The 13384-nt window shown below is 48.9% G+C and overlaps 1 protein-coding gene across 2 annotated transcripts in view; it reads left to right on the top strand.

Annotated features, from left to right (window-relative positions):
- LOC144736680 (uncharacterized) overlaps positions 1 to 13384 on the top strand; it is an 828508-nt gene that overhangs the window by 225266 nt on the left and 589858 nt on the right. The gene's annotated exons all lie outside the window — the stretch shown is intronic.

Raw genomic sequence — 13384 nt, 5'->3', positions numbered from 1 at the left:
AGATAGAACGGTCTACACGAGCTGAGTAATGTGTAGTGTGTAGCCAGCGAGATAGAACGGTCTACACGAGCTGAGTAATGTGTAGTGTGTAGCCAGCGAGAGAGAACGGTCTGCACGAGCCGAGTATGCATACGGTGTAGCCAGCGAGAGAGGGAGGTCTGCACGAGCCGAGTATGCATACGGTGTAGCCAGAGAGAGAGAGGCAAAGTCTACACGAGGCGAGTGGAGAGTGTAGCAGAGGCGCAGAGTCTACACGAGGCGAGAGAGGAGTGTAGCCGAGGCGCGGAGTCTACACGAGGCACAGAGAGCCGGCAGCACAGAGTCCAGAGTCAAGAGAAGTGCATTGTGAAGAAGAGAGGCCACGCGTTGTATTGTTACAAGTCAAGATTTAATAAAAGAAGTGTGTTCCCGTCAAGGAGTTTCCTGCCGTCATTTTCCAATACTTCATATGTACGAATGCAGCTACATGCATACGTATATATATAGTACACATGCATCTGTATAGATACACATGCATCAATATAAATATGCAGCTACATGCAGCTGTGCTCCTTATACCAACAATAGGCTGCAATGCAAAATTATACAAAACGACTACAACATAAGAACGTTAATGAGTCCATCATGAGCCCGGATAATCACGAATACATTAGTTGTTTGTGCATCGCATCCTAGCTCGCCGTACAGCCACACCGTGAAACATTCCGTGTCCATCCTCGTGCCACTCACTCGTCCTGTCAACCACAGCGAATGTCACTCCGCACAGCATCCTCCACATCATGGGAACTTCGAGTGTAGTCATGAATATCGTCATTAGCAGGTTTTTATTTGGCTTCGATGTTATCAATACTTGTGCGTGCAGATTCATTTTACGTACAGCGCGTTGAGAAAACTTCAATATGAAAGGCGCTTGATAAAAAGCGAGGTTATTATCATAACAATTACCTCGCAAATCGACCTCCGTGTTACCCCACGCTGCGTCGCAGGCGACAGTCGCCTCGCCGGAGCAGCGGTGACCTCGACCGCGGCATCCGCGCGCCGTGAGGATCTCGCAGGAGCGGCAGAGACGCCGCCACGAGGTCTTCTTCCCCTTGGCGCGCGGGTCACGAAGGAGACCGCGCGGGTCGCGAGAACGCCTCGTGGTGGTGGCGACAGCAGTAGATGATGGGATTCGCCAACAGTGCCGCCTCCACACCCCGCCTCATTGCGAATAGGGGGTTCCCTGGTCGACCTGGGTCCGGTAGCACTGCAGCCATCGTCACCTGGGACCCGCGTCGCTCCTGGGTGCATGGAGCGGGCGGCGTCTCAGACGAGAACAGAGGAGGCTGCCTCCGCTGCGTCGTTATCTGAGTCGACAGTCACCGCATTCTCGGGGTTATGAGACTCTCCGGAACAGTAAGACGCAGCCTAAACCTGTGCTCGTCGTCAATACACGTATACAAATGTGGTCACACACACACGCGCGTACCGGATTATAAGACGCACCACCAACTTCTAAGCGAGATACAGGAGGGAAGAGTTTGTCTTCGAATCCGGAGGATACGGCGCAGTGATTGTCATTCATCGCAAATGTAAACAATCGCCGATGTAATTGCACCCTGCTGTGTACTCGCTGCGCTGTGTTCCTTCTGAAAGACTGCGAGGGTTTCTCTTGTAAGGTGACAGCCCCTGTCTGAGAGGTGCACTAGGGGCCCTGCAATCAACTTTGGCTCGGGGCCACCGCGTGAGCTGCGTGGCCGCTGTGCTCGCTGAAGCGAAGACGTCCAACCGCGTCCCTTGCGTGTGAGGAGGAGTGACCTGGGCCTCGCTCTGTGACAAATATCGCGATAAGGAAAACTCGTGCAGCGATGAAATCAAATAACGCGATAGGGAAAACGATTGCAGCGATAAAATTAAATATCGCGATAAGGAAAACTCGTGCAGGTAACGCTATAATCGCGTCACTCCGTGCCGATTTAGGAGGGATAGTCACAAATTGGCGGTCACGATTTCCAGTGGAAAATATATTTATTTATGTTATCACACTTGCTCCGTCTCGGATGGTCTGTTTTTTAGTTTTACATGTAGGCTTTCACGACCAATATTATTCAATCAGAATTAGTTTATTTATGGTGAGATCACGTGGTTATGTCAATTGTTTTACTGTAGCCCTCCACAACCCGACAGAGGCAATAAAGTTGTCATGTGGGCACAACGTCGCTCGTTTCGCAACATTCCCTGCGCTTTGCTGTCAAACCAAACCGGTGGGCTCGTTTGATCTCACGTGACAACTTCATTTTATTGACTCTGTCGGGTGGTGGAGGGTTATGATAAACACTTTACATTATACCGACACAATCTAACCCGACAGAAACTATGAATTGTGATCCAACCTATTCATTCTCTTATCCCTAAAACTATAATAATAATTATAATAATGTACAGCCCTTTGCCAGCCACTTTTGTGTTCTCCAGCTTGATGCACTCATCATCTAAAAGCATGAAAAAGCATGACATTTAACACGTTAAATAACAGTATGAAAGGCTTCTTCAACCTGCACTGACCAGCATGGTGAAGAATGGTCCAACACAGCGTGGGGAGGCCCTCATCCAGCAGTGTATTGACAACGTGCTGTACAATTCCTATCCGATATGAATTGCAGGTTTATCTTTTATTTTACAACAACAATTATTGTATACCGTGGCGGTGCCATAGCCTTTCGGGAGCGCTGTGCAACCGTTCTGTTTGTTACTGGCCGCTTGGTGCTTTTGGCGCATGCTCCGCAACAGATACAACACGAGATCTCCTCTCTTTAATGTTTAAACGCGGCTGCTGAGCACAGGTCCAATGACCCAAAACGTGAAGCGGCCAGCTATAAACGGCACTATCAAACTTGCAATAGGTAATTGTTAACAAGACGCGCGTTGTATTGAGCAGGGCTTTGATGAGAACTTGGGAACAGGGACATTGGGAGGGGACTCCAACGTGGAGCGGTGCGACGGAAGAAGCAAAACGAGAAGCGCTGAGAGCCGCAGTGCGGGGAGCGAACACGGCACAGGCCGAGCCCTCGACACACGAGGAGGAACCGACGGATGGAGTTCGCGAGATCGGTGATCGCGGTAGTAGCGAGAGAAGAGGAGGCGAGAGAGTGACTTTGAGTGAATCGGTGAGAGCTGGATCATCAACCAACATGGCTGCTGCTGTACGTTGATCTCCATCGCGTGCAGCGAGGTGAGCTGCGTGCTCCACGCCGCATGCGGCTTGTCACGCTCATTCTCGTTGCTGCGGCAGTGCACACAGAGGCGGCGTTGCTCGAGTTCCGCGCGTAACTCTGGGGCCCCGTGTGGCGGCGCTCTGCTGCTGGGGAGCGCTCCCGCCTGCAACAACGAAAGCTCATAGTTTCGCATTCCATTACTTTCGGCTTTCGGCCGGGATTTCCTCTGAGCGCATCGCGAAGCTCCGCTGCTGGCAGTAGCGCGCGGGCCGTCATCGTGCCACCACCTGGTGTCACCTGGAGACGTTGCTGCCACCCGTCCAGCACCACTGGACTTGCCACCTGCCCCATGCGTCACCCACACGCGCATCCAGCAGCCACCTGCACCACGCGCCGTGTCCGTCTCGCACCCATCCATCTCTCACTCACAACGTCTGATGCCCCCTCTCGACCCATGATCTAATGAGCAGGATGATATTATTATGATTATGTAGGACAGGGGTGTCCAAACTTTTTGCAAAGAGGGCCAAATTTGATAAAGTGAAGATGCCCGGGGGCCAATAATTCCTTCTGACATTTTTTTAACCACAAAAGTTACGTGAAAATACACACTGTTATAAAACTATTTTCATTGTCACAATTACCTTTATTTTTCAAATGACAATGTAACCAAATATAAGCCACTCAGGCAGACGTGAACAATTCTAAAAACACAATTCTGCCTTTCATTCAGTCAGATAACTTTGAACAAACTGTATAGAATACATTAAATTTCCATTAGTTAAATATCTTTGCCCCATGAACATTTTAAACAGGAGTTATAAGTAATGCAAAGTGGTCTGTTATCATTAAATTTTAAAACAGGTGAATTTTGCCCTTGTCTTTTACAAGATCTTTCAGAAAGCAATAGTTTATTTCACATCTACAGGTACATAACATCAACAGTTATAACCAAATCGTATTCAAGAGTTTAATAAAACAAGTGCCATAAGTCCAAGTGCATTAGTGTGCTTTAGGCTTTTCACTGTTAATAGTGACAGATGTTACCGTTCAAAACACTCAATTTCAGATTAATCAAGGAACAGATAACTTGCTAACACTAATGAGAAGGGTGATACTGAGATCTAGATTTCAGTAAAGAGACCAGGTCTGGCTTGAGGGCAGTGGTTGAGATGCGTAAAATGTCACGCAAGTGGGAGTCACTCATCCTTGACCTCAATCGGTTCTTGTTTAAGTTCATGACTGAGAATGTCTGCTCACACAAATATGTGGAGCCGAATAACCTCAGCATTTTCTTAGCGAATGACCGCATTTCTGGAAACCTACTTTTGTCCAGCTGCCAGTAATAGTCAACAAGAGAACACTGCTGGTATTTTCAGTAGCACTCATTGTCACACTGCAGCTCAATGAACTCCAGCTGCAGCTGTGGAGGAGCATCATCAGGGTCCACGGAGAAGGGAGAAGAGAAAAGCAACATGTCCTTTTCAATAACTGCAAAGTCTCGAAAGCGTTTGTTAAATTCCACAGAAAGAGATGCGATAGCTGTTGCATAACTCTTCATTTGCGCACCGAGGTTGTCCTGTGGGAAACTGTCAATGACCTCTTTCAAAGCTGGGAAGTGCGCGGTGCAGGGCTCTGTTTGGGACAAGTGTCTTTGGAAAAGTTGCAGTTTGGTTCCAAAGGCCTTGATGTGAGCATATAGCTGGCTCACCACTGCATATTTTCCTTGAAGATTAACATTCAGCGCATTCAGATGCTTCGTTATGTCAACCAAAAAAGCCAGATTCGCCAGCCATACAGGATCGGACAGTTCTTCCATTGGTTGTCCCTTCTCACCCAAGAAAATTCCAATTTCCTCTTTGAGAGAGAAAAATCGCTGCAGTGCGGACCCCCGACTTAGCCACCTCACATCGTTGTGATATATTACGTCACTGTATTCAGCCTGGATGTCACGCAAGAACTGCTGAAACTGTCGGTGGTATAGAGCTTTAGAGCGAATAGAATTGATTGCCTTTGCCACTGGTTTCATAACATCGTCAAATTTGAGATGTTTGGCACAGAGAGCCTGCTGGTGAATGATACAGTGAAGTTTAATAGCGTTACCTGCTTCTTCGCTGACTTTATTGTAGATCAGTGTGGACGATCCACTTTGCTCACCAGCCATGGCAGGTGCACCATCGGTAATGATCCCAGAAACTTTACTCCATGGTAGTTTCATATCATCAACAGCGTCACAAACAGAAACGAATAAATCTGTTCCTCTGGTTTGCCCTTTAAGGCTTTTGAGGTCAAGCAGCTCCTCTGTTACGTTCATGTTGTCATAAACTCCTCTTAAAAAAATAAATAGTTGTGCAGTGTCAGATGCATCGGTGCTTTCATCGCAGGCTAATGATAAATAATCAAAAGCCACTCCCCTGTCCCCCAGTTGTCTCTGAATATCTGACGATATGTCCTCAACTCTCCGTGCCAGTGTTGCGTGCCAGGCAAACATTAATAAATTCTTGCTTCTTCTCGGGCCAAATGTTCTCCACCATTTTCATGACACAGTCTTTGATAAACTCACCTTCAGTAAAAGGTTTGCCATGTTTAGCTATTAACATGGGCACTTAGTAGCTGGCTTTGGTGATGTTTTCCTTTGATTCACAGGCCCACGTGAAGAATCGCTGTTGCGATGCCAGAGCAGCTTGGAGTTGCTTCACTTTTTCAGCGTGGTCACTCCCTGTTAGCTTGTCGTATGTTGTAGCATGTTTAGTCTCGTAGTGTCTCGTTACGTTAAAATCCTTAAACAAGGCAACCGTCTCTTTACAAATTAGACAAACACAATTGCCTCGATTTTCAGTGAAGAAGTATTGTAATTCCCACCGCTCCTGAAAGCGGCGGCCCTCACTGTCAACTTTTCTCTTTTTTTTTTCATGCAGTCGCCTTGGCAGAAATGATTCGAGAAGGGTTCGCGGCACGGATGCAGAGCCAGATAGCATTAGAATGGTGCTGCCACTGTGTGGTGAAAGGCGGAATTACATCTTTAATGTTTTATGATTTATTTATTCTGACAGAGCTAGCGATCCATAAATTACACATTATAAGACCGAAGCTGCGGGCCGTATGAAATCTGACCGCAGGCTGTGATTGGCCCGCGGGCCGGACTTTTGACATGCCTGACTTAAGAGAAGTGACTTGTGCAGGACACGTTACTCGAAGGGATGATGGCCGGTGGTCGATACTCATGATGGCGTGGCAGGTAAAGGAGAGAACATGCCTGAGAAGATGTCTATCGTGGCCACAGAGAAATCAATTGGTTCATGTGCGGGACCTGTATAGATTGTGGCATCACAAGACCATGATATATGGTGACGGATTGGGGAGGTGTGCATGTAGCAGTGGATAGGTCATGGCTGATGGCGCTTGGTGAGAGTCTCCTGTCTCCTGCCAGGTTCGCCACTCCAGTCAGCATACTGTGCCATCGCTTGGTCGCGGTAGGGGAGCAGGTTAACGCTGTACGCGTTCGTGTATTATGGATAAATAATTGTGCACGCATCACGAGTCACGGCAGCAGTCGTCATCTCGCAAGCCGTCAGTCATGAGGCTGCGAAGGGCCATGCTGCCACCTATCTGTTGCCATCAACAGCTGAACGTGTCGTCCACATCATGATCCCAACAGAGATCCCGGCATCGTGAGATGAGGGCTCCGGTATGGGAGCCGGCAGCAGGGATTGGCAACGAGCACTGCAATAGAAAGGGAAATCAATCAGACGACTGGACATGGGAACTGTGTGATGTGAACCTTGCCGCTGGGTTTAAATATCTCAGCAGGTCCTCATTCACTGCAGACAATGTTATTTGAAACAACACTCACAGATGTTACTGGGCAAAGACCCGGACTTGCCCCATCTACTGTGTTCAAGCCCTTTTGTCAGTCCACTGCTGGATGAGGGCCTTCCCATGCTGTGCAAATAGTGAAGTTATTTGACCATACCTCACCACACTGGTAATGCGGTATCCTCAGCAACATTTATCGAAAGTAATAGCAGTTATTAAAGAAAAAAAGTGAATTGGAAAAACGGGATACGAGGTGGCTCGTGGAGGTCCATGGCCCCACCGTGAACAGCAGTGCCCCCCATTCATATATCCTTGGGGGGGGGGCTGGTGAGCCACTCAACTCCACGCTGAGGTAACCACGGCCAGAGCCACTGATGCCACCTCAACTCACCATCGCCTCCTGCCTCGCAGCAGTCTCCCAGTTGACAGCTGCCCTCCAAGGTCTCTTCCAACCGCCTCACGCATTCTACTTTGTACACGTTTCAGAAAATGGCCCTTCTGTATAGCACATAAATCTAGCACATCACTCGCCATTGATGTTCGCCGCGACCGGTAATCAAACTTTGGTGGCCGAGTTTATCTTCACAGAGGGATGGTGAGCTCAGCCTGCCCGTGACTAATTTGAACGAGCAGAGTGTGAGGCAGCGGCTCTTCCACAGAACCCCCCGGCTCTCAGTGTTTATTCGAGGGGGGGGGGGTCCTAGAGCACGCTTCAACTTGGTGAGTGTGAGTGGGGTGAGGGTGAGGAGTGTAGACGTGGGGGTACTAGAGCACGCCTCACCTTGGTGAGTGTGGTGTGGGTGGGGTGAGGGTGTAGACGTGGGGCCATAGAAGTACTGTACAACAGTTGATATTGTTACTTTTGTAGTGTCGTGAAGACAGCCACTACTTTGAGTGGGTCGCGCCAGCTGCAGTACTGGATGGACGCCGGCTGCTCCGATTGGACGCGCTAAAGGCACATGACCGGAAGCAAACCTCGTTTGGACAAGATGAGGGCACGTGACCGGACGCGGTGCCCGATTGGACGAGTTAAGGACACGTGGCCATAAGCGGTTCTTCGATTGGATAACCTAAGGGCACGTGACCGGAAGTGGGAATCGATTGGGGGGGTCAAGCACACGTGACCTGAAGCGGTGCCTCGATTGGAGGAGTTAAGGGCACGTGGCCGGAAGCGGGCAGCGCCGGTTTCATACAGCAAGGGGCGGGGGCCACGAGACAAAGTGGGGGGGGGGGGGGCGTCAGGGGGACTCGGGGCTCGTGTCGGGGATCACGAGTTAACAGGCACGTGCAGAGTGAGCAGCCTAGGACAACTTAGGGGCCGTCCATTAATTACATCACGCGATTTTGGACGATTTTTACTCCCCCCCCCCATCGTCACACGGTGTCACAACAAGTCAGACCCCACCCTCAAATATGACGTCACAAAGGCTTCAAATCGCTTTAAACTATTGTCATTGTCGTGCGTATTTAATGTGGCGCTGCACTCTCATGTTGTGGGAGAAAACATTAAAAAGTATATTTTATTAAGTACAACGTGTTTATATTTATTCAAAGTTGCGCATTTTGATGTGATGTCACATTTCTCAAACCTTCCCCCCCCTCGTCACACATTGTCACAAATGTCTGACCCCCCCCCCCCCCGAGGTGCGTGACGTCATTTATGGACGGCCCCTTAGCAGAATCCGGTGTACAGTGAATTGTTTAATAAACGCGTTGCCTCCTACAGCAGTGTGTGTGTACCTCATTCGACATACACTACACTTTGCCCTCTTATGATCAAAGTGGCCTCCCTGCCTATAACACCTATCATGACGCGGACTGTACGTGGAGTACTTGAGTACCAGTGGACACTCTGACACAACATCGACAACGAAGTCGAGGGGCCCCGGATCAACATTGAGACTCAATAGTTGTTGGGAGTCCGTCGACAAAGGTTAAAGGTAGCCCCACGGCTTCTGAGAAGCACAAAGCGAGGCGCGCCTCACGGATTCGAGTCGTCCGCTTTCTGGTGAGACCGCGAGCCGCTGTCTCCATCGCCAACAACGTGGAGACTCCCCAAGCGGAGGCGTCACGGCCCCTGCCCTCAGCACGTGGACCCCAGCCCTTGCGTCCATGCAGCGCACCGAGACCAGGCGGCATCCGACTCATTACATTGCGTTGACTAAAGACTCAGACAGCGCACGTGCATATGTGTACATAGACAGATAGACACACCTGTGAGCACGGCTCCACTTTGGTTTCGTGGTGCTCACCCGTTTAACCAGCAGCAGCTATGGGAAGCCAACACGCAGCAGCACATTCATCGCTGCAATAAATCTCAACTCATCGCGCGTTCAACCAGTCTCTAGATCAAACCTCCGAGCAAACAACACGACTGTGTTTGGCACGGTCACGATCAACAGCAAATGTGAAATAAATAAGAATGACGTGACTCATTGTTGTGTCACCGGCCACAGAAGTCGCAGCAGCTACTGCAGAAGGGTTCGTGTGAAAGGACAGAGCTGAGGCACGGGTAGACTGCGCAGCTTCAGGGTGCCTGCTGGGGGCAGCGACACTGCGAGAGGCCGGGCAACTCGGAGTCCGCTTGTGCGAGAGCACCGCGGATTTAACTCCACGCGCCGCACCCTGGGGCACAGCCGGCAGCGTTTCTGTCTGCGGGCACGTGGCCTCGTGGCGATTCGAGCCAATCACTGCCAGCCTGGCGTGGCCCCAAACACAAACCTCGAGCATTGCTACGAATAAACAAAGAGGTCGTGATGCAGGCTGCGTTACTATAACACAGCTATTCCTTACGAAAAAAATGTCTACTTCACGAGTTTTAAAATGCTTAAATTAATATATAACATACATTTCGTAAAGAGCAGAAACAATTATTCCCGATTATCAACATCGATGTAAATCGCCTCACATTTTCTCGTCCTGCGCCATACAAACTGTTAAATCACGAAGTGCGATGCGCGTTGGTGATTGTTCACTTTCGTTGAGCGCCGTCGTTAAGGGGAGCGCCGTGCACAATTTGGGTCAAGCTGAGACCGCCTCCGCTTGGAATTGGATGTCACAATAACCCAAGCAGCATATTGGCCAGTGGATAGGCTGGTCCCTGTCATAGGTATGTGGAATTTTCATTGCGAGCTCAGGTCCATTAACCGAGTAGAGCACCACCCAATGCTTGCTTGAGCAGGGCGACTGTGACTGGTCGTTTGAATGGGCATGGTGCTTGTCAATAAGCTGCAGCAATGCAACATTATATTGGATAGCGAGCAGCTCAGATGCAATACACATCACGGTTTCCCAATGTCTAAGGCAAGAGACAAGGGGATGTCTCTCTGTCCAAAGAGACATTTGTTTTCACAAAATTACAAAACCCTGAAGCAATCCCTACAAAACGTGAACGCACCTTTTACCAACTTTGCCAGATGGAAAGATTTTGTAAAAAAAATTGGCAGCAAAATACATTCACAAAAGGTATTAAAGCCCCACCTCCAATGTTTTTTTTTAATACAATTATACAGCCCCTAACAGAGTGGAAGCTCTATTGATGTTCACATGGTTTGTCAGCTGTTGGTGCCGGGCAGCCCCACAACACACGATGATGTCACCTGTGGCAGACCCCTCAAGTTGAAATGCGCGATCGAGGCCACTGTGGGGTTCCTGAGATCGACTCGTGGCAGCGTGAGAATAGCCGCAATGAGGGGGAGGCGGAATCGCCACGTCCGTGAGATTCGAAGCTCTGAGTGTGAAGCAAGCGGCGAGCGTGAGAACGGCTCCTGGTGCCGCGAGAGTGCAATCTGACTGCGAGACACGTGGAGCAGGAGGCCTGGCGCCCTCTAGGGGGCTCTCTGGAGATCCTTCCAGTGGAGGCTCTTCCTTTACCAGCACACACATGACCAAATAAACAGCTTGTATCATTTGCTCAGTTTAATTTTTTTCGACAATCGATGTTGATATTTGAATCGTGACATTCCTACCATGTACAGCGACGCGTACCCTGTACAGAGACTTGCATAGATAACATTTAGTGTAAAGCAAGGTTTATTATATCTACTTAAACGCGTATTATAACTAAAATACAGCTAATGCTATATGACATAATGTTAATCTAACACAATCGTATGGATTTACACATTTACAAAAAAATCTAACTTATTTGAGTGTGAGTTATAATTTAGAACAAGTTCATAAATGAGTCGCTGTAATGTGGGCTTTAGGTGACTTGATCAAATTGGTCTCACTAAACCAGTTTGTTCTCCTAGAGTTCTGCACTGAAATCTCCGCCAGGTTGGGGTCGTGTTGCTTGACCCCGCCCCTCACCCAGCGCAAGCAGCAGCAGCCCCAGCACAAGGGAGTGGCCCCCAGCTCACACAGCCGCTAGGACTGCGGCACCGTCTCCTAGCGGTGCTATTACCCCTGCAGTAGCACCGCGCGTTAACTTCCTCACGCTCCGACGCGTTTGATCGACAATGTAGAGAAGTGGCACCGTGAGGAAGTGATGCTGCTCAATCTGGAGGCCCTTTCTGTGAATCAACATTGGCGATGAGTCACAACGGGACATTGTTTAGCATTCTGATTCAGGCCAGGATTGTGATTAGACCATTAAGCCTATTATAGATGAGGCTAAGATGACATGGAGTGTTATAACGAGGCTTAGGGATCAGGGCTAGGGTTATGACTATGGGAAAGGTTATAACGTTAACATGCTGCTAGGCAGAGTCAACTAACCCCCACGACCCGCACTGGCGTAGAGAGGCCCTCATCGAGTCGTGGATTGGCAAAGTGGCTGTACATGCACACGTATACAAATACAGGTTGCGTTTTATTCTGAAACACTGAGTTCAGTGTGCATCACTTTCACGTCGTGGCATTTTAAAGTAAAATTTAACACAAAACGAAGCCACAAAATCCTTCAAAAGCCTCGCACCAGACCGGAGCTCTGTGGGAGGGTGATGATGTGGCACAGAGCTCGACTCGCAAGCAGAACGTCGCGAGTTACAATCCGATGGTTGACTCAGCCCATAGGCCTCGGCAAGGTCAGGTAAAAGGTAAAAACGAGCCTACCTTTACCCTACCTTTAACCTTACAACAATACAATCACTCTACCCTTACATTTAACCCCTTAGCACGGTAAGGTAAAAATTCAAAAGCAACGAGCCTACCTTTACCCTACCTTTTACCTTTACCCCATACAAATTACCCGATGACAAGGTAATTACTGGGGTACTACACATTAAAAAGTTGTATAACAGGTAAATGCTAGGTATAGCGCTTTATTCATATAAAATACTCTCGATGATTCCAATCTTAAATGTAGGCCACGGACTGTGCCACGGACTGTGCCACAGAGCTTTTAGCGAGCGGTAAACAAGGTATTTACCGCGTAATACTTCACGCTACCTTTACCCTACCCCTTGGCATGTAGACACCTTTACCCTTTTACCCGGTAAAAAGGGTAAATTACCTTACCTTGGCGAGGCCTATCGGCCCATCATTGCTTCAGTGTGGTTAAAATGAGTACCGCATTGTGGGACGTCAACAGTCGTCGTTATAGCGAGGTACTGACCCCCACCACACAAACGTGGGATTTGTTTTCCACAGAGATAAGCACCGCTTGAAGACGGAGACTCTGACGTTGAATTGACATTCGTGGGAGGGTTAGCGACCAAAGCCCTCATGGCCTTGTTTGCTCCCACCATTGTCTGCATGCCCAGAGGTGAATGTGGTGACTAGGGTGTCCTCGAGATAGCGTGGTAGATGTACCATGTCCCACATACAATAGGGGTTTCACGATCCCCTAAAAGTGAACCAAATAGGCGAAATAATGGCGCTCCTAAAGCTCAAAAATGTCACAGGGCACGACGCTGCCCCGCCTTGAGTTGCATCTCCACGCTGCGCAGCCACGCACCAGGCAGCCCCAGTCAGCCACTGAATTGCCACTGCGCACCCTGCAGAATGTGCTCGTGTTTGCTGTGGTGGTCGCAACGATGTCGTTTTCTTTTCTGTTAGTGCATCACATATCTGACTTGCGACAGACTGAGCTACAGGTGGATTTGTGTGAAGGTCAGATTTGTGTAAAAGTCAGATGTGTGAGCATCAATCAAAGATGACCGCTACACCGTGCACAAGCACAGCGCTGGGTGGTTAATTGGGCAAAGTGGATAGATGACGGTCAGATATGCAAGGTTGTACTGTATATACATTAAAAACAATACAAATAACATTATAAATGATAAATTAGCACATTTGGCCTTAATAGAGAAAAAACAGGGTACCCTATACAGGACACACTGCAGCATCCAACACCGACTCTGCAAGCCCACAGTCTGAGTGTTCACGGTTTTATGATTTATGGTCAGATGTCATGAGCGCATCTGCTAATA

This window comes from Lampetra planeri, chromosome 3 (genome assembly GCF_965212315.1).
Source record: "Lampetra planeri chromosome 3, kcLamPlan1.2.h2, whole genome shotgun sequence".
NCBI lineage: Eukaryota > Metazoa > Chordata > Hyperoartia > Petromyzontiformes > Petromyzontidae > Lampetra > Lampetra planeri.
Note: the sequence above shows the minus strand (reverse complement) of the source record. Positions and strands in the feature narration are given on the sequence as shown.